General features: G+C 41.9%; 1 long non-coding RNA gene across 1 annotated transcript; it reads left to right on the forward strand.

Annotated features, from left to right (window-relative positions):
- Nucleotides 1–4,621: 4,621 nt before the first annotated feature.
- On the forward strand, nucleotides 4,622–18,140 carry LOC116991559. The gene is made up of 3 exons (XR_004416825.1): nucleotides 4,622–4,706; nucleotides 17,347–17,428; nucleotides 18,074–18,140. It is a non-coding gene; the product is annotated as an uncharacterized LOC116991559 (long non-coding RNA).
- Nucleotides 18,141–22,017: the final 3,877 nt, after the last annotated feature.

The raw sequence follows: 22,017 nt of genomic DNA on the forward strand, positions 1-22,017 counted from the left end.
AGGATTTGAGTATAGGAGCAGGGAGGTTCTACTGCAGTTGTACAGGGTATTGATGAGACCACACCTGGAGTATTGTGTACAGTTTTGGTCTCCAAATCTGAGGAAAGACAATCTTGCCATAGAGGGAGTACAGAGAAGGTTCACCAGACGGATTCCTGGGATGTCAGGACTTTCATATGAAGAAAGACTGGATAGACTCGGCTTGTACTCGCTAGAATTTAGAAGATTGAGGGGGGATCTTATAGAAACTTACAAAATTCTTAAGGGGTTGGACAGGCTAGATGCAGGAAGATTGTTCCCGATGTTGGGGAAGTCCAGGACAAGGGGTCACAGTTTAAGGATAAAGGGGAAATCTTTTAGGACTGAGATGAGAAAAACATGTTTTACACAGAGAGTGATTTCACCACTTTCCAAATGTACTGCTATCCCATCTTTAATAACTGACTCTAGCAGTTTCCCCACTACTGATGTTAGACTAACTGGTCTGTAATTCCCCGTTTTCTCTCCCTCCTTTTTTTATAAAATGTGGTTACGTTACCTACCCTCCAATCCTCAGGAACTACTCCAGAATCTAAATAGTTTTGAAAAATTATCACTAATGCATCCACTATTTCTGGGGCTACTTCCTGAAGTACTCTGGGATGCAGCCTATCTGGCCCTGGGGATTTATCAGCCTTTAATCCATTCAATTTACCTTACAGCACTTCCCGGGCTAATCTGGATTTCACTTTGTTCCTCCATCTCATTTGACCCCCGGTCCCCTGCTATTTCTAGCAGATTAATTAAGTCTTCCTTAGTGAAGACAGAACAAAAGTAGTTATTCAATTGGTCTGCCATGTCCTTGTTCTCCATGATCATTTCACCTGTTTCTGACTGCAAGTGACCTACATTTGTTTTAACTAATCTATTTCTCTTCACAGATCTATAAAAACTTTTGCAGTCAGTTTTTATGTTCCCTGCCAGTCTTCTTTCATAATCTATTTTCCCTTTGCTAATTACGCCCTTTGGCCTCCTCTTCTGGACTCTGAATTTCTCCCAGTCCTCTGGTAGGCTGCTTTTTCGGGCTAATTTATATGCTTCATCTTTTGTTTTGATACTATCCCTGAATTCCCTTGTTATGCACGGATATACTACCTTCCCTGATTTATTATTTTGCCAAACTGGGATGAACAATTGTTGTAGTTCATCCATGTAGCCTTTAAATGCCTTCCATTGCATATCCACCGTCAACCCTTTAAGAATCAATTGCCAGTCTATCTTTGCCAATTCACGTCTCATACCCTCAAAGTTACCTTTCTTTAAGTTCTGAACCCTTGTTTCTGAATTAATTATGTCACTCTCCATCCTAATGAAGAACTCAACCATATTATGGTCACTCTTGCCCAAGGGGCCACGCACAACAAGACTGCTAACTAACTCTTACACATTACTCAATACCCAGTCTAGAATAGCCTGCTCTCTCGTTGGTTCCTCTACATGTTGGTTTAGAAAACTATCCCGCATACATTCCAAGAAATCCTCTTCCTCAGTACCCCAGCCAATTTGATTCACCCAATCTATATGTAGATTGAAGTCACCCATTATAACTGTTTTACCATTGTTGCACGCATTTCTAATTTCCTGTTTGATGCCATCCCCAACTCCACTACTACTGTTAGGTGGCCTGTACACTACTCCCACTAGCGTTTTCTGCCCCTTAGTGTTTTGCAGCTCTACCCATATTGATTCCACATCCTCCAAGCTAAAGTCCTTCCTTTCTATTGCATTAATCTCCTCTCTAACCAGTACTCTCGAACCCACCTCCTTTTCCTTTCTGTCTATCCCTCCTGAATATTGAATATCCTTGGATGTTCAACTCCCAGCCTTGGTCACCCTGGAGCCATGTCTCCGTGATCCCACTATATCATAGTCAATAATAGCTATCTGTACATTCAACTCATCCACCAAATTACGAATGCTCCTTGCATTGAGACACAAAGCCTTCAGGCTTGTTTTTACAACACTCTTACCCCTTATACAGTTATGTTGAAAAATGGCCCTTTTTGATTTTTGCCCTGGATTTGTCTGCCTACCACTTTTACTTTTCACCTTGCTTCCACCCTCATTTGACACCCCTCTGTCTCTCTGCTCACGCATTTAAGAAACCCACCACCTCTTATTCTCTGTACTCTGAAGAAGGGTTTCGGCCCGATACGTTACCTATTTCCTTCGCTCCATAGATGCTGCTGCACCCGCTGAGTGTCTCCAGCATTTTTGTGTACCTCTTATTCTCTGTTTGTTATCTTTTTCTTCTTTCCCCCCTACATGTTGGGTCTGAGTGCTTCCCTTCTCTGCCTCCTGCCTCACACACTGTCTACTAGCTTTCTCTCTTTGAGTCCCTCCCCCCAACCGTTCTAGTTTAAAGTCTCCCCAGTAGCCTTTGCAAATCTCCCCGCCAGGATATTGGTCCCCCTTAGGTTCAAGTGCAACCCGTCCTTTTTGTACAGGTCACACCTTCCTAAAAAGAGGTTCCAATGATCCAGAAACTTGAATCCCTGCCCACTGCACCAGTCTTTCAGCCACGCTCCACCTCGCTCCATTCTTACTCTCATTGTCGCGTGGCACAGGCAGTAATCCTGAGATTGTTACCTTTGCGGTCCTTTTCCTTAACTCTCTTCCTTCTGCAGTTGTACAGAGCCCTAGTGAGACCACACCTGGAGTATTGTGTGCTGTTTTGGTCCTCTAATTTGAGGAAGGACATTCTTGCCATTGAAGGAGTGCAGCGTAGGTTTACAAAGTTAATTCTTGGGATGGAGGGACTGTCATATGCTGAGAGAATGGAGCGGCTGGGCTTGTACACACTGGAGTTTAGAAGGATGAGAGGGAATTTTATTGAAACATATAAGATTATTAAGGGTTTGTACACACTAGATGCAGGAAACATGTTCTCGATGTTGGGGGAGACCAGAACAAGGGGCCACAGTTTAAGAATAAGGGGTAAGCCATTTAGAACGGAGACGAGGAAACACTTTTTCTCACAGAGAGTTGTGAGACTGTGGAAAACTCTGCCTCAGAGGGCGGTGGAGGCCAGTTCTCTGGATATTTTCAAGAAAGAGCTAGATAGGGCACTTAAAGATGATGGAGTCAGGGGATATGGGGAGAAGGCAGGAAGGGTACTGATTGGGGATAATCAGCCATGATCACATTGAATGGAGGTGCTGGCTCGAAGGGCCGAATGGCCTACTCCAGCACCTGTTGTCTATTGTCTATCACACAAAAATTGGGCAAGCCAATCACGACTTTATTGAAGAGCATCAAATAAAGTGATCACTGGGTGAAATCTAGGAGATTGCTCAACGAACAAAGATTCATCTGCTCCTTATACACAGACTTCCCGTTTGATCTTCTGTTTATCAATTCAAGCACTTTTGAAGTTTTCCTTCTTCCAAATGGTCTAGTAACAAATATTCATTGTCCACCTCCAAAAGACACAGCAACGTAAACATAGCCCAATTCCACACCATGGATGGGGGTGGCTTTTTAATCGGAACTCGAAAGAGGGAGCACATTACGCCAATTTTGGCCTCCCTTCACTGGCTCCCAGTGCACTTTTGAGTTCATTTTAAAATTATTTTATTTGTTTTCAAATCGTTGAATGGGCTCGCCCCGCCTTACCTCTCTGAGCTGCTCCACCTATATGCTCCTGCCCGGTGCCTCAGGTCAGCTGATCAGCTGCTCCTTGAGGTACCAAGGTCTAAGCGGAAGCTCAGAGGGGATAGAGCCTTTTCTGTTGGTGCTCCGGCACTCTGCAACACCTTGCCATTGCACATCAGACAGGCCCCCTCACTGTCCATCTTCAAATCCTCCCTAAAAACTCATTTTTATTCTCTGGCTTTCGACACTGGCTGAGACATTGCTCCTGTTCTTAGTGCTTATAATGTCTTTTAATTTTTACTGTTTTTTAGTCCTTCGTTTTACGGTTTTTAATGGTTTGTAATAACTTTTTGTCCATGAGTTCTCATGTACAGCACTTTGTGGCAACTGCGGTTGTTTAAAGTGCTTTATAAATAAAGTTATTATTATTATTATTATTACCATCACGGATCAGCAAATGTCATGTTACCCTTTCGACCTTATTTTATTGTTTTACGATTGCCATTTGTCCTTTGACAACAGAGAACAGAATCTGACTAAAGTAATCTGCTGTGAGTGTCGGCTACGCATGCTCAGTTTCAACCTTCTTTAAAGCACTGAATTATTAAAATGTATGAAGAGGACTTTAAACATTTTGAGCTCTACCTATCCCTATCCCTTTCTGTCTTCTTGAAGCTTTGTCATTTATCTTTGTCAACCCCTTTGATAGTCACAGCGTGTTTGCGTGCACTGCTCAGACGGAAGTGATCTGTGAAACAAAAACTTCACAGCTTTTTGACAAATTGTCAGCTTCTGTTCTAAATAAAGAAAAAGTAACCTCAAGCCCAAAGCCACCCCATCCATTTCCTGCACCACACCACGACTCATGAACCACAGACTCATGACTCATGCCCCTGGACACTCAGTCAGTCCCCTCAAGTATCTCAGCCTGACTGGCTGCAGCTGAAGGGAGAAGCTGATTGCCTGTGATGCTGATCAACCCCACATGTTCCTGGGTGAGGACTGGACATTGTGAACAACACTGTCCTTGGTCAGAAAGGAACGAGGGACTTGACAACAGGTACAGCACAACGGTAAGAATATTGAATTCTCCAGTTGCAAGTAATACATCCTGCCCCCCCCTCCTCTTTGCCCCAGCCCCCAAATAATCATGCTGTACACATATTTTACAACCATCTCCCATCCCTGCTCACTCTGCTTCTTTCCCCTCCTTCCTTTGCTCATATCCCATCCCTCAGTCCAATATTTCCCCTTTATCCCCCTTCTATCCCCTCTCCCCTGTCCTTTCCACCCATATCCCTCGCTCCAGCTTCATATTTCACTCCTCATCTGGGCTGCTCCAAAAGATTAAGGAGCACAGTATCCATGTTGAAGGTAGACACAAAATGCTGGAGTAACTCAGCGAGACAGGCAGCATCTCTGGAGAGAAAGAATGGGTGACGTTGCAGGACTAGACCCGTCTTCAGACTAGTCAGCAGAACGAGTCTGAAGAAGGGTCTCGACCCAAAACATCGTCTAGTCTGAGTTACTCCAGCATTTTGTATCTATCTCCAGTTTAAACCAGCACCTGCAGTTCCTTCCGACACATGTTTAGATTTAGAACTGACTTACTCATAGAAGACAGAGGTTTGTGGTGGAAGGGTATTATTCTAATTGGAGATCTGTGACGAGTGTAGTTCCACAGGGATCTGTGCTGGGACATCTGTTGTTTCTGATATACATATACAGTGGCTTGCAAAAGTATTCATACCCCTTGAACTTTTCTACATTTTGTCACGTTACAACCACAAACGTAAATGTATTTTATTGGGATTTTACGTGATAGACCAACACAAAGTGGCGCATAATTGTGAAGTGGAAGGAAAATGATACATGATTTTCAAATTTTTTTACAAATAAAAAACTGAAAAGTGTGGCATGCAAAAGTATTCAGCCCCCTTTACTCTGATACCGTATAACCATCTAATAACCATATAACAATTACAGCATAAAAACAGGCCATCTCGACCCTTCTAGCCCGTGCCGAACACATAATCTCCCCTAGTCCCATATACCTGCGCTCAGACCATAACCCTCCATTCCTTTCCCATCCATATAACTATCCAATTTATTTTTAAATGATAAAAACGAACCTGCCTCCACCACCTTCACTGGAAGCTCATTCCACACAGCTACCACTCTCTGAGTAAAGAAGTTCCCCCTCATGTTACCCCTAAACTTCAGTCCCTTAATTCTCAAGTCATGTCCCCTTGTTTGAATCTTCCCTACTCTCAGTGGGAAAAGCTTTTCCATGTCAACTCTGTCTATCCCTCTCATCATTTTAAAAACCTCTATCAAGTCCCCCCTTAACCTTCTGCGCTCCAAAGAATAAAGCCCTAACTTGTTCAACCTTTCTCTGTAACTTAGTTGCTGAAACCCAGGCAACATTCTAGTAAATCTCCTCTGTACTCTCTCTATTTTGTTGACATCCTTCCTATAATTAGGCGACCAAAATTGTACACCATACTCCAGAATTGGCCTCACCAATGCCTTGTACCATTTTAACATTATATCCCAACTTCTATACTCAATGCTCTGATTTATAAAGGCCAGCACACCAAAAGCTTTCTTTACCACCCTATCTACATGAGATTCCACTTTCAGGGAACTGTGCACAGTTATTCCCAGATCCCTCTGTTCACCTACATTCTTCAATTCCCTACCATTTACCATGTACGTCCTATTTTGATTTGTCCTGCCAAGATGTAGCACCTCACACTTATCAGCATTAAACTCCATCTGCCATCTTTCAGCCCACTCTTCCTTGTAATATATTTTTTTATTAAAGGTAATCAATTACAATGCTTCAAACAACTTTATATCAAATTAATTCAATTTGCATTAAGTAAAACACTAATAATACTTATCTACTATTTTTTTTTAGAAATAATGATAGAAAAAGAATAGAACAGTTATAAATCATTAAGAGAGTGATTAAATAATAATTTGATTATATATAAGAAAGAAAAGAGAAACGAAAAAAAAAAAAACAAAAAAAAAAAACAATGAAAAACCACAATATGTATTGTTAATAACACTACTACAAGTGATAGTATCAATAAAGACATATATGTTAATTCCAATATAAAAATGAATTGTTCTCACCAAATCCCGCAGGGTGCACGCCGAGCTGTGTTGCCAAGAACAGCTACTTCTCTAAATACTGTATATATGGAGACCATATCTGTTCAAAAGAATTATACTTGTCCAATAGGACAAATCTAATTCTTTCCAGATGTAACGTCTCCATCATCTCTGCTGCCCACATTTTGGTTGTGGGGGATAATGTTCCCTTCCAAAATTTCAATATGATTTTTTTCCCAATTATCAAACAGTAATCAAAGAAATTTCTTTGATTTACTGTAAGTGATAGATGTAAATCCGGAATTCCAAATATTATTAGCTTTGGGTTAGGGTCCAATTTAACTTTGATGACTTCAGAAATAACTTTAAAAATTTCTGTCCAGTAATAATTCAATTTAGGACATGTAACGAAACTATGTATTAAATTTGCCTCTGCTTTCTTGCACTTATCACAAATAGCGGAGAGATTCGGAAAAATACTATTTAATTTAGTTTTCGAATAATGTAACCTATATAATACTTTAAATTGTATCAATATATGTCTGGCGTTTAATGAACACCGGTGTATTCGTTGTAGACTTTCTTCCCAGTTTTCTTTTGTTATAGCCAATCCCATTTCATTTTCCCATGCTTGACGATATATTTCCGTTATTGGATTCTCCTTATCCAAAATGATGTTATATATATAGGCTATTAATTTTTCTGTATTTGGATATAAATTAAACAGTTCGTCTAACAGTCCTGCTTCTTTATTTTTATAATCTTGTGTATTGGATTTAATATAATCTCTAATTTGTAAATACCTAAACAAATGTTGTGGAGACAATCCATAAATATCTTGTAACTCCTGGAATAAAAGAAATTTTCCTTTTCTATAAAGGTGTTCTATCCTTGTAATTCCTAAATCATCCCATTGTTTAAACCCCCCATCTAATATAGCAGGTTTAAACAATGGGTTATTCATAATTGGTAATCTAAATGAGAGATTATCCAAATGTAGAGTCTTAACTATTTGTTTCCAAATACGTCTATTATTATATATTATTAGGTTGTCTTTATAATTTTTTTTTTGTACTTCCGTTGGTGCAAAAATTATCGAACCTACATTGAAAGGTAGACAGTCTTCCTTTTCTATATTTAACCATGTCGGTTCATGATCCATATTTACCCACCAGAAATTCATATTCTTAATCTGAACAGCCCAAAAATAATATAAAAAGTTTGGAAGTGCTAATCCTCCATTTATCTTAGCTTTGCATAGATGTTTTTTTATTTATTCTGTGATTTTTATAATCCCAAATAAAACTATTAACAATATTATCAATTTAAAAAAAAAAAGTTTTCGGAAGAAAAAAAGGAATAGCCTGAAACAAATATAACAACTGTGGTAGAAATACCATCTTTATGGCACTTATTCTACCAATCATGGATATAGGAAGTGTTTTCCAATATAAAATATTTTTTCTAAGTTTATCTAATAGTTGAGGATAGTTGGATTTTATTAATGAGTTATGAGTTTTAGTTACGTTAATCCCTAAATATTTAAGTTTGTCTGTAACTACTTTTAATGGGTATTGTTGTAATGTATTTAGATTTATTCCTGTTATTGGCATAATCTCGCTTTTATCCCAATTAATCCTATACCCAGAAAATGCACCAAACTTAGTTATAATGTTTAGCAGGTTGGGAATACTAATTTCCGGTTTTGTAATATAAATCAAAACATCATCTGCATATAAAGAAATTTTATTAATTGTTGTATCAGTATTATAGCCATATATTTCAGGTTCAGATCTAATTTTTTCCGCCAATGGTTCTATCACCAATGCGAACAATAAGGGTGATAACGGACATCCCTGTCTGCATCCCCTAGAGAGTTTGAATTTGGCTGATAAAATTTGGTTAGTCAAAATTCTTGCAATAGGATTCGAGTATAAAATTCTTACCCATTTACAAAATCTATCCCCCAATTGAAACTTTTCCATTATATTAAATAAATACATCCATTCCACCTGATCAAACGCTTTTTCTGCATCTAATGATATAACCGCTAGTTCCGTATCTCGTATTCTTTTTGAATATATAATATTAAACAAGCGTCTGAGATTATGGGATGAATAACGTTTTGGAATAAAACCTGTTTGATCATAATGTATTAATTTAGAGATCACTAAACTTAATCTCCTAGATAAGACCTTAGTTAATATTTTTTGGTCTGTATTTAAAAGGGCAATCGCTCTATATGATCCAGGATCTTCCAAATCCTTATCTACTTTAGGGATGAGTGTAATTGTGGATTCATTTAGAGATTCTGGTAATTTTCCTTGGTCATATGCATATCTATACATTATTTGTAATCTTGGAGAAATCAGATCTTGAAATTTTTTATAAAATTCTGCACTCAGGCCATCCGGGCCCGCTGCTTTTCCGTTCTTTAGCGAACTAATTGATTCTATAATGTCTTTTACTGTTATTTCAGCATTTAACAATTCTCTACCTTCCTGATCTAAGCTATTGATTTGACATTCTTGTAAAAATATTTCCATACTATCTGTTTGTCCTGTTAGTTTTGACAAATAAAGATTTTTATAATATTGTAAAAAATCTATCATTAATATCTTTTGGAGTAATCAGTATATTTCCATACTCAGATCTAATTCCGTGTATCATCTTCTCATCTTCTAATTTTCTAAGCTGTCGTGCTAGTAATTTTTGTGGTTTATCTCCAAATTCAAAATACACTTGTTTAGTTTGTTGAAAAAGTTTAATAACTTGATTAGAATATATTTTATTTAATCTATATTTTACTGATGCAATTTTATTACTTAACTCTTTGGAAGGCTGTTTTATATTTTCATTATCTAGACGTTTTATCTCATTTTCTAAATTTTGTTCTATTTTTCGATTTTCTTTATTGAGATGTGCTTGTGCGGATATTATTGCGCCACGCATGAATGCCTTAAATGTGTCCCAAAATAGTGATGGGGAAATTTCAGGATTATCATTAGTTTCAAAAAATAATTTAATCTGATCCATCACATATTTACAACAGTCATTGTCCTTTAATATCTGAGGGTTAAATCTCCAGGTAGTAGTTTTATTAGATATATCTTTTAATTTTATCTTAAATGTTAATGGCGCATGATCCGAGATGATAATATTATGATATTTTGCGTCATACGTAAAAGGAAGTAATTTAGAATCTATTAAAAAATAATCTATCCTCGAATAGGTTCCATGTACGGGCGAGAAAAAAGAATATTCTCGTCCGGATGGATTATCTAACCTCCAGATGTCTTTAATATTAGATGTATTGATAAAAGCATTTATGAATTTACTTGATTTCGAGGCAGCTTTCCTTTTTGCAGATGATCTATCTAGATAGTTATCTAAAGTACAATTTAAATCACCTCCAATTATTAAATTGTGTTGAGTGGATATAGGAATATTATTAAATATTTTCTTAAAAAATAGTGGATTATCAAAATTAGGGGCATATATATTCATTAAAATTACCTTTTTTGAATATAATTCCCCTGTAATTATTACATATCTGCCTTCTTTATCCTCTATAATAGAACTTTGTATGAAAGGTATACCTTTGCGAATAATTATTGCAACTCCTCTAGATTTATGTATAAATGTAGAATGATACACCTTAGAAATCCATTTAGCTGTTAATCTATGTTGAGCATCTTTTTTAAGATGAGTCTCTTGAAGGAAAATGACATCTGTCTTCAATCTGTTCAACTGAGCTAACACCTTTCCCCTTTTAATTGGTTCATTAATTCCTTTTACATTCCAACTGCAGAAGGTTACTCCATCACCCCCAGTCTTCACCTTTATATCATGCATTTTACTATTAGGGCGGCTTTTTTTGGAGTAGCCTTCTTGACTCCCCCAGCTCCCCGTTGCGCCCGGACATCAATCCAATGAGAATTTCTATCCACCTTAATCCGCATCTATGTCTACTTAAACTAAATACACAATATCCTTCACATCTACATTCAAATAATATATAATATAAGATCAATAAAAAACAAAAACAATAAGAAATATCAATAATAAAAAAAAAGTAAAGGGTGTTAATAGGGTGCTCAGAAAAAAAAGAAACTACACTTATATAGTGTGTAGTATGTGAAGGTGAAAGCCACACTAACGTGGCCATTAATCTAAAGACTTCCGTTTTTTTAATTAAAAAAAAAGATGTTAATTATACCAGCTCCTATCTCAAATGCTATATATATTGGGGTGGGGTACTAACTTTATATACTTAGTACTTAGTAATGATTTCTATTATTCATATTACTATTTGCTAATTACTAATATCAATTGTATTTAATACTATAATATGTAATACTATTATCATGGAATAATTAAATATTTTCTAATAATTAATACAGAACTACAACTAAATGTCCATTATTCCACTTCCTTCTAAGTGAGTATTTCATAACCACAGGTCGATGATAAAAGTTCAGCCCTCTCCTTCTCCCTCGGGTCCTTCCTCCGCGTCTTCTCTCTCTTCATCTTCTGGCTTCTGCTGTATGCCTCGGGCGAATTTCAATGCTTCAGTATACTTAACGAAACGATATTCCTTGTCATCATAAGTTACTCTCAGTGTTGCTGGGTACATCAAGCCATATCTCAGATCAACTGCATACTTACTAATCCAATTTACCACACCATCGTCCAGATCATTGATGTACATGACAAACAACAGTGGACCCAACACAGATCCCTGTGGCACCCCACTCGTCACTGGCCTCCAACCTGACAAACAACCATCCACCATTACTCTCTGGCATCTCCCATTCAGCCACTGTTGAATCCATCTTGCTACTCCACCATTAATACCCCTAAATAAAATCCAGTGCAACCAATTGCCTTCAGAAGTCACCTAATTAGTAAATAGAGTCCACTTGTGTGTAATCTAATCTCAGTATAAATACAGCTGTTTTGTGAAGGCCTCAGAGGTTTGTTAGAGAACATTAGTGAACAAACAGCATCATGAAGCCCACGGAACACACCAGACAGGTCAGGGATAAAGTTGTGGAGAATTTTAAAGCAGGGTTAGGTTATAAAAAAATATCCCAAGCTTTGAACATCTCACGGAGCACTGTTCAATCCATCATCCGAAAATGGAAAGAGTATGGCACAACTGCAAACCTACCAAAACATGGCCGTCCACCTAAACTGACAGGCCGGGCAAGGAGAGCATTGATCAGAGAAGAAGCCAACTCTGGTAACTCTGGAGGAAGATCTCTGCAGATCTCTGCAGAGATCCACAGCTCAGGTGGGGGAATCTGTCCACAGGACAACTATTAGTCGTGCACTCCACAAATCGGGCCTTTATGGAAGAGTGGCAAGAAGAAAGCCATTGTTGAAAAAAAGCCATAAGAAGTCCCGTTTGCAGTTTGCCATGTGGGGGACACAGCAAACATGTGGAGGATGGTGCTCTGGTCAGATGAGACCAAAATTGAAGTTTTTGGCCTAAATGCAAAACGCTATGTGTGGCGGAAAACTGACACTGAACTCACCCTGAACACACCATCCCCACTGTGAAACATGGTGGTGGCAGCATCATGCTGTGGGGATGCTTTTCTTCAGCAGGGACAGGGAAGCTGGTCAGAGTTGATGGGAAGATGGATGGAGCCAAATACAGGGCAATCTTGGAAGAAAACCTGTTAGAGTCTGCAAAAGACTTGAGACTGGGGCGGAGGTTCACCTTCCAGCAGGACAATGACCCTAAACATACAGCCAGAGCTACAATGGAATGGTTTAGATCAAAGCATATTCATGTGTTAGAATGGCCCAGTCAAAGTCCAGACCTAAATCCAATTGAGAATCTCTGGCAAGACTTGAAAATTGCTGTTCACAGACGCTCTCCATCCAATCTGACTGAGCTTGAGCTATTTTGCAAAGAAGAATGGGCAAAAATGTCAGTCTCTAGATGTACAAAGCTGGTAGAGACATACCCCAAAAGACTTGCAGCTGTAATTGCAGCGAAAGGTGGTTCTACAAAGTATTGACTCAGGGGGGCTGAATACTTTTGCACGCCACACTTTTCAGTTTTTTATTTGTAAAAAAAATTGAAAACCATGTATCACTTTCCTTCCACTTCACAATTATGCAACACTTTCTGTTGGTCTATCACATAAAATCCCAATAAAATACATTTACGTTGGTGGTTGTAACGTGACAAAATGTAGAAAAGTTCAAGGGGTATGAAAACTTTTGCAAGCCACTGTATATATATATATATTATATATATGTCAAATGTGAATGTAGATGGGTTGGTCAGCAAATTTGCAGATACCACCAAGATTGCTGGAGTTGCAAATTTTGAGGAAGGCTGTCAAAGTATACAGATACAGATCAGCGACAGCTATGGGTGGAGAAATGGCAGATATAATTTAACACCAGCAAATGTGAGGTCAAATGCAAGGTCAAATGCAAGGGGAAAATATACAATTAATGGAAAGACATTTAACTGTAACATAGAAACATAGAAAATAGGTGCAGGAGGAGGCCATTTGGCCCTTCGAGCCAGTAACGCCATTCATTGTGATCATGGCTGATCGTCCCCTATCAATATCCCGTGCCTGCCTTTTCCCCATATCCCTTGACTGCACTAGCCCCTAGAGCTCTATCTAACTCTCTCTTAAATTGATGTACTGGGCCTACTCTGGGGGCGCTGTTCTGGCAGCAGCCATGTCAGCAGTGCGTCAGTTTTTTAATTTTTTTTAATTTTTTAGTATGTTTTAAAGTGTGTATTTAATGTTTCTTTGTGTGTCTTGTGTGGGGGGTGGTGTGGGGGGGTAAGGGGGAAACCGCTTCGGTCGCCTCCTCCATGGAGAGGCGACTTTTTCCAGGTCGCCTCCCCCGTGGCCTAACATCAAGGATCGGCGCGGCCTTTCCCGGAGACGTGCCCGGGGCTTCAGCGGCGGGCGCAGCGTGGACTCTCGGCGTGGAGCGGGTGAACCCTCGCTGGGGCTCGCTGGAGGGGAGCGCTCCGTTTCGCTGGCCCGGTGCAGCCGGCAGCCTGAAGTCGCAGCCTGAAGCCGCGGTCTGCAGAGTTCCAGCTGGTGCGGCGTCTACAGCCCGGGATCCCTCGTGGGGGACCCGGGGGAAGAAGAAGCCATCACTGCCGGCACGTGGCCAACTTCTACCGCGGGGCCGGCATGGACTTACCATCACCCCTGGAGGGGAGCTTCGACCGCCGGCCCTGCAGTCTACGGTGCTTCTGGCTGCGGCGGGGTCTTTAAACCCTGCGGCCTACAACAATCTAAAGCCGCGGTCTCTGGTGAGGAAGAGCCGATCCTGGACTGACTCTGGACTCTGGTCCTGTCCATGGGGGGGGAAATGGAGGAGGACTGGCCAATTTTTTGTGCCTTCCACCACAGTGATGAATGCTGTGGTGGATGTTTGTGTTACATTTTGTGTGTTCTTTATTATTGTATCGCTGCTGACAACCCAATCCTTGCCGGGTCACTGCTCGTGCGGTCGACCGGTCGGTGCAGAGAGTAGCTTTGAATTGTTTGTCTCTTCGTTGATTGTGTCCCTTTCTTTTTTTTAAAAAGCTACTGTAATGCGCCCTTTTAAATTGCCCCTCGGGGTTGAATAAAGTGCTTGAATTGAATTGAATTGAATTGAATTGTACGGAGGAATCATGGGGTACATGTCCACAACCTGTAAGTAACAACACAAGATAGAGTAGTGAATAAGGCTTGCCTTCATTGTTCGGGGTGTGGACTATGAGTGTCAGAAGGTTATGATACAGCTTTATAGGACTTTGGTTAGGCTGCATTTGGAGGAATAATTGCTCCCAGTGTGAGAAGGATGTACAGGCTTTGGAAAGGGCGAGGACGAGGTTTACCAGAACACATTGATTATTGGAGCCCCTCCGCTGGGTCCCCCCTTTGTTCTTGACGGTCCACGTCGCTCTAAGTTCCCTCCTCACTCTTGGTGACGCGGGTTCCATCGACACTGGTGGCTCAGGACCAAGTTCGGTGGAGAGTCAGGTCTACCGGTGGGTCCTCCATTCAGATTCAGATTCAAACTTTATTGTCATTGTGCAGTGTACAAGTACAGAGACAACGAAATGCAAACCCAGAAGTGCGAACACAGAATAATGGAACAGTAAAATATATATATGTATATACAGTAGCAGTAGTGCAAATTTCGGGGGTTGAGATCAGTCACTGGGGGAAGGAATGTCCGGGGGTGGGGGATGACTGCAATCACCAAGGTGCAGATTTAAGTAGGGTAACAACCGCAGGGAAGATGTTGTTCCTGAACCTGCTGGTCTGGCAACGGAGAGACCTGTAGCACCTCCCAGTTGGGAGGATGGTAAACAGTCCATGGTTGGGATGAGCACAGTCCTTGACGATGCTGCGCGCCCTTCGCAGACAACGCTTGCTCTGGACAGACTCAATGGAGGGAAGTGAGGAACCGGTGATACGTTGGGCATTTTTCACCACCCTCTGCAGTGCTTTCCGGTCGGAGACAGAGCAGTTGCCATACCATACTGTGATACAGTTGGTAAGGATGCTCTCGATGGTGCAGCGGTAGAAGTTCACCAGAATCTGAGGAGACAGATGGACCTTTCTTAGTCTCCTCAGGAAGAAGAGACACTGGTGAGCCTTCTTGACCAGTGTTGAGGTATTGTGGGTCCAAGAGAGGTCATCAGAAATGTTGACCCCCAGAAACCTGAAGCTGGAAACATGTTCCACCTCCGTCCTCTTAATACGGATGGGGATGTGCGTGCCACCCCTAGGCCTTCTGTAGTCCATAATGAGCACCTTGGTCTTCTTGGTGTTAAGGGCCAGGTTGTTGTCAGCGCACCATGCTGCTAGGAGCTAGACCTCCTCCCTATAGGCCGACATCGTTGTTGTTGATGAGGCCAATCACAGTTGTATCATCTGCATACTTGATGATGGTGTTAGTACCATGTACAGGTGTGCAGTCGTAGGTGAAGAGGGAGGAGAGGAGGGGGCTCAGCACACAGCCATGTGGAACGCCGGTGTTCAGGGTGAGGGTTGAAGAGGTGTGCTTGTCTGACCTAACAGACTGGGTCTGTTGGTTAAAAAGTCCAGTATCCAGTTGCAGAGGGTGGGGTCGATGCCCAGGTCGATGAGTTTGGTGATCAGTTTGGAGAGGTTAATGGTGTTAAATGCTGAGCTAAAGTCGATGAACAGCATTCTCACGTAGGTGTCTCTGTTGTCGAGGTGGGACAGGGCGGAGTAAAGTGCCGTGGATATGGCATCATCTGTACTCCTGTTCTTACGGTAGGAGAACTGATAGGGGTGCAGTGTGGGAGGTAGGCAGCCTTTGAGGTGTGCCAGGACCAGCCTCTCGAAGCACTTAGTGATGATGGGAGTAAGTGCAACTGGGCGAAAGTCGTTGAGGCTTGCCGCAGTGTGGCACCGGCATGATGGAGGTGGTTTTAAGGCACGTGGGGACAGCTGCTTGGGTAAGTGACAGGTTGATGATGTCAGTCCATACGTCTGTCACTGTGCAGCACAGGCCCTGAGGATGCGCCCGGGGATGCCGTCAGGGCCAGCAGCCTTACGTGCATTAATCCTGCTCAGTGCTGCATCGGGGTGAATGTGAGGGGCTGGTAATCAGCAGGGAGCACAGCCTTGATGGCCATCTCTTGATTGTCCCTGTCAAAGCGGCCATGAAAGTGGCTAAGCAAGGAGGCGTCGCTGGATGTGGGGGTGGTGTTGATGGGTTTATAGTCCGTGATGGCCTGGATGCCTTGCCACATGCGTCGGGGGTCGGAGTTGTTCTTGAAGTGCTCCTCGGCTTATTGGTCTGCGGCGGGTGATTCTCGGCCCTCTGACTGCGGTGAGCAGGAGCTCAGTCCACGCTTGGCATCTCCTCCAATGTCGTGGTGGTGAGCCGGGCCTCCTTGCCGAGATCCCCCCACTGCGCTGCTTGCCGGGACTCACCAGAACCGTTATCTGTCTACTCCCTCCACAAATGCTGCTGACCCACTGAGTTCTTCCAGCACTTTGTTTTTTTAACCCAAGTTTCCTGCTCGTGCTGTGTCCTGTATCTCTGTGATAATTTCTAAACTCGTTATTCATGCCTGGTTTCCAGGGTCTGAGCAGTGGGGGACAACTCCGTCAATGTGTGGGTCTGGGGACGGCTGTCAAAGCCATTCTGTAAGTGCAGCGGTCACTGAACATAAGTTCATAAGTCACATGAGCAAATGGGCCATTCGGCCCATCGAGCCTACTGCACCATTCAATCATAGCTGATCTATCTTTCACTTTCAACCCCATTCTCCTGCCTTCTCCCCATAACCCCAGACACACGTACTAATCAAGAATCTGTCAATCTCCAGGATAGAATGTACAGAAGACTAGGAGAGGCCCTGGCCTGACCCAGGACACTGCGCTGGGAGCCGGCTTCCAGAGGGAGACTGTACCTGGGACAACTCTGGAGGGACAGTGGGGTCCAAGGGCAGACAGCAGCAGTTTTGGGTCAGGGGAAGATCAGCCCCACTGTCCAGCAGCAGTTGGAATCTCTTGAGAGCTGCCAGGCCCGTGTAGAGATATCATTAACTATTCTCTTTTCCAGACCTGGAGAGTGGGAAACTGACGGGATATGTGGGATCGGACAATGATGGGGAAATCGTACTTCTTCCTGTCACTTCTCCAAGGTACCGTGAGCAACAGCTTGTATGTGTTTATGGCCGACTGTCTGTACATTCTCATGATGGGGAATAACCTCCATCACTGATACAACCCTCACTCTCTCTGTACCCCTGAGCTTCGCCCATTTACTCCCTTCCTACCCACGTGCCTGTCCAAATGTCTTTTAAATGTTGTTATTGTACCGGTCTCAACCACTTCCTCTCACAGCTCGTCATATATACCCTCCACCTTTGTGTGAAAAACCTGTCCCTCGGGTCCCCTTTAAATCTTTCCCATCTCACCTTAAACCTGTGGCCTTTAGTTTGAGACTCCCTACAATGGGAGGGGATCAAAAACCTGCCTCTGGTATGAACAACCTGCTTTCAGCTGGTGCTTGTTGTATCTGTCACTGCACTCCAGCCACCACTGTTCTCACAGGCTGCCAGAGAGACCTTGAGGTCGTCCCCTGGGTCAGTGCATGCGAGTTGCAGCAGCTGACCCTCAGTAAGAGAGTCCGTTCACGTACAGTTCACGTTTTCAGAGGCAGAAAAGCACGAGAAGGTATTCACACACTTTGTCATCCCACAATGCCCAGGATGTGATTCCTACACAATGGCGTCTGGAAGATCCACAAGTCCTCCAGTGCCTAATGTTGTTCCTTCTCTCCTCAGCTGCAGTATCAACGGAGTGGACAATCAACGTTCAATTAAATGTGACAGCACAGAGGGGTCTGTGTGCCCGGATACCGTGCAACTACAGTTACCCGTCGCGTCTGAACAAAATACCACCCGTTGGAATCTGGATTAACGATAAGACCTGGAACGATCAGTCTTTCGTTTTCCACTCCAGGAATCACAGTGAAGAATTACCAAGGTTTTACAATCGGACCCGGCTGTCTGGAGCCCTGAGAGACGGCAACTGTTCTCTGGTTATATACAACATCAGACAGGAAGATGAAGGTCCTTATCATTTTAGGATTGAATTCAACAACAACAACGATCGTTTCAGCTTCTTCCCTGCAACACGGCTCCGTGTTTCTGGTAAGTGCTCTGTATAATCAGTCAACAACTGATATTCAGGCAGTCGAAAATAACACAAACTGTGCTACTGCCCAATGAACACAAACCATAGCTCAGTATCACAGTGTTTGGTGGTTAAACCCTGGCATTGCCCTCCAGTCCAATCTCACCACAATGCTGATACTTCTTCCATTATCATCAGTAAAACATGAGCACTATATGCAGCTGTGTTACCAGCTGTGATACATGGGCTAATCACACATTGCTCCAGTAATGTACACAGCAAAGTGGGACTCAAGTTTGTAATCTACTTTGCAATAGCTCAGGATGTTACAATATACTTTATAAACAATCAAGAGTCATCTCTGGTGAAAGAGGAAATTTCAGGCTGTGATGTTGGAATTTTGTGCAGGATAGTTTTTTGCAGCAGTGCAGGATAGTTTTTTGCAGCAATACATAGAGGTACCTACTAGAGGAGGGGCAGTGCTGGACCTCCTGTTAGGAAATGAGACGGGACAGGTGGCGGAGGTATGCGTTGGGGAGCACTTCGGGTCCAGCGATCACAATACCATTAGTTTCAATATAATTATGGAGAAGGTCAGAACTGGACCTAGGGTTGAGATTTTTGATTGGAGAAAGGCTAACTTTGATGAGATGCGAGATGATTTAAAAGGAGTGGACTGGGACATTTTGTTTTATGGGAAAGATGTAGAAGAGAAATTATGGACATTTAAAGGTGAAATTTTAAGAGTACAGAATCTTTATGTTCCTGTTCGGTTGAAAGGAAACAGTAAAAATTGGAAAGAGCCCTGGTTTTCAAGGGAAATTGGACATCTTGTTCGGAAAAAGAGGGAGATCTACAATAATTATAGGCAGCATGAAGTAAATGAGGTGCTTGTGGAGTATAAGGAATGTAAAAAGAATCTTAAGAAATAAATTAGAAAAGCTAAAAGAAGATATGAGGTTGCTTTGGCAAGTGAGGTGAAAGTAAATCCAAAGGGTTTCTACAGCTATATTAATAGCAAAAGGATAACGAGGGATAAAATTGGTCGATTGGAGAAACAGAGTGGGCAGCTATCTGCAGAGCCAAAAGAGATGGGGGAGATATTGAACAATTTCTTTTCTTCGGTATTCACCAAGGAGAAGGATATTGAATTATGTGAGGTAAGGGAAACGAGTAGAGTAGTTATGGATACTATGAGTTTCAAAGTAAAAGAAGTACTGACACTTTTGAAAAATATAAAAGTGGATAAGTCTCCAGGTCCTGACAGGATATTCCCTAGGACATTGAGGGAAGTTAGTGTAGAAATAGCCGGGGCTATGACAGAAATATTTCAAATGTCATTAGAAACGGGAATAGTCCCCGAGGATTGGCGTACTGCGCATGTTGTTCCATTGTTTAAAAAGGGTTCTAAGAGTAAACCTAGCAATTATAGACCTGTTAGTTTGACTTCAGTGGTGGGAAAATTAATGGAAAAGATACTTAAAGATAATATATATAAGCATCTGGATAAACAGGGTCTGATTAGGAACAGTCAACATGGATTTGTGCCTGGAAAGTCATGTTTGACTAATCTTCTTGAATTTTTTGAAGAGGTTACTAGGGAAATTGACGAGGGTAAAGCAGTGGATGTTGTCTATATGGACTTTAGTAAGGCCTTTGACAAGGTTCCTCATGGAAGGTTGGTTAAGAAGGTTAAACTGTTGGGTATAAATGCAGGAATAGCAAGATGGATTCAGCAGTGGCTGAATGGGAGAAGCCAGAGGGTAATGGTGGATGGCTGTTTGTCGGGTTGGAGGCAGGTGACTAGTGGGGTGCCTCAGGGATCTGTGTTGGGTCCTTTGTTGTTTGTCATGTACATCAATGATCTGGATGAAGGGGTGGTAAATTGGATTAGTAAGTATGCAGATGATACCAAGATAGGGGGCGTTGTGGATAATGAAGAGGATTTCCAAAGTCTACAGAGTGATTTAGGCCATTTGGAAAAATGGGCTGAAAGATGGCAGATGGAGTTTAATGCTGATAAATGTGAGGTGTTACACCTTGGCAGGACAAATCAAAATAGGACGTACATGATAAATGGTAGGGAATTGAAGAATACAGTTGAACAGAGGGATCTGGGAATAACCGTGCATAGTTCCTTGAAGGTGGAATCTCATATAGATAGGGTGGTAAAGAAAGCTTTTGGTATGCTAGCCTTTATAAATCAGAGCATTGAGTATAGAAGCTGGGATGTAATGTTAAAATTGTACAAGGCATTGGTGAGACCAAATCTGGAGTATGGTGTACAATTTTGGTCGCCCAATTATAGGAAGGATGTCAACAAAATAGAGAGAGTACAGAGGAGATTTACTAGAATGTTGCCTGGGTTTCAACAACTAAGTTACAGAGATAGGTTGAATAAGTTGGGTCTTTATTCTCTGGAGCGCAGAAGGTTAAGGGGGGACTTGATAGAGGTTTTTTAAATGATGAGAGGGATAGACAGAGTTGATGTGATCAAGCTTTTCCCTTTGAGAATAGGGAAGATTCAAACAAGAGGACATGACTTCAGAATTAAGGGACAGAAGTTTAGGGGTAACATGAGGGGGAACTTCTTTACTCAGAGAGTGGTAGCGGTGTGGAATGAGCTTCCAGTGGAAGTGGTGGCAGCAGGTTCGTTGGTATCATTTAAGAATAAATTGGATAGGCATATGGATGAGAAGGGAATGGAGGGTTATGGTATGAGTGCAGGCAGGTGGGACTAAGGGAAAAAAAATTGTTCGGCGCGGACTTGTAGGGCCGAGATGGCCTGTTTCCGTGCTGTAATTGTTATATGTTATATGGTTATATGTTGAACTTTGCTAAGTCGAATGTAAGGGGAATTTAATGGCAAGATCCATAACAGCATTGAAAATGCAAAAGGATCTTGGAGTCCAAGCCCATTACAAGTAGATAGTGCGGTAAACAGAATATAGTAGGCATAAATACAGAACAGATCAGTGTGTCCATATATCCTTGAATAAACACATGCACTCCCATAAATAAACAGATAAAGTGCAATGGGCTATTAATTTTTAGAGTTTTGTTTGAGTTGAGTTTAATAGCCTGATGGCTGTGGGGAAGTAGCTATTCCTGGACCTGGATGTTGCAGATTTCAGGCTCCTGTACCTTCTACCTGTAGACAGCGGGGGGATAGAAACATAAAAAAATAGAAAATAGGTGCAGGAGTAGGCCATTCGGCCCTTCGAGCCTGCACCGCGATTCAATATGATCATGGCTGATCATCCAACTCAGTATCCCGTACCTGCCTTCTCTCCATATCCCCTGATCCCTTTAGCCACAAGGGCCACATCTAACTCCCTCTGAAATATAGCCATTGAACTGGCCTCAACTACCTTCTGTGGCAGAGAGTTCCAGAGATTCACCACTCTGTGTGAAAAATATTTTTCTCATCTCGGTCCTAAAGGATTTCACCTTTATCCTTAAACTGTGACCCTTTGTCCTGGACTTCCCAACATCGGGAACAATCTTCCTGCATCTAGCCTGTCCAACCCCATAAGAATTTTGTAAGTTTCTATAAGATTCCCCCTCAATCTTCTAAATTCTAGCGAGTACG

This window comes from Amblyraja radiata, chromosome 34 (assembly GCF_010909765.2).
Source record: "Amblyraja radiata isolate CabotCenter1 chromosome 34, sAmbRad1.1.pri, whole genome shotgun sequence".
Lineage (NCBI taxonomy): Eukaryota > Metazoa > Chordata > Chondrichthyes > Rajiformes > Rajidae > Amblyraja > Amblyraja radiata.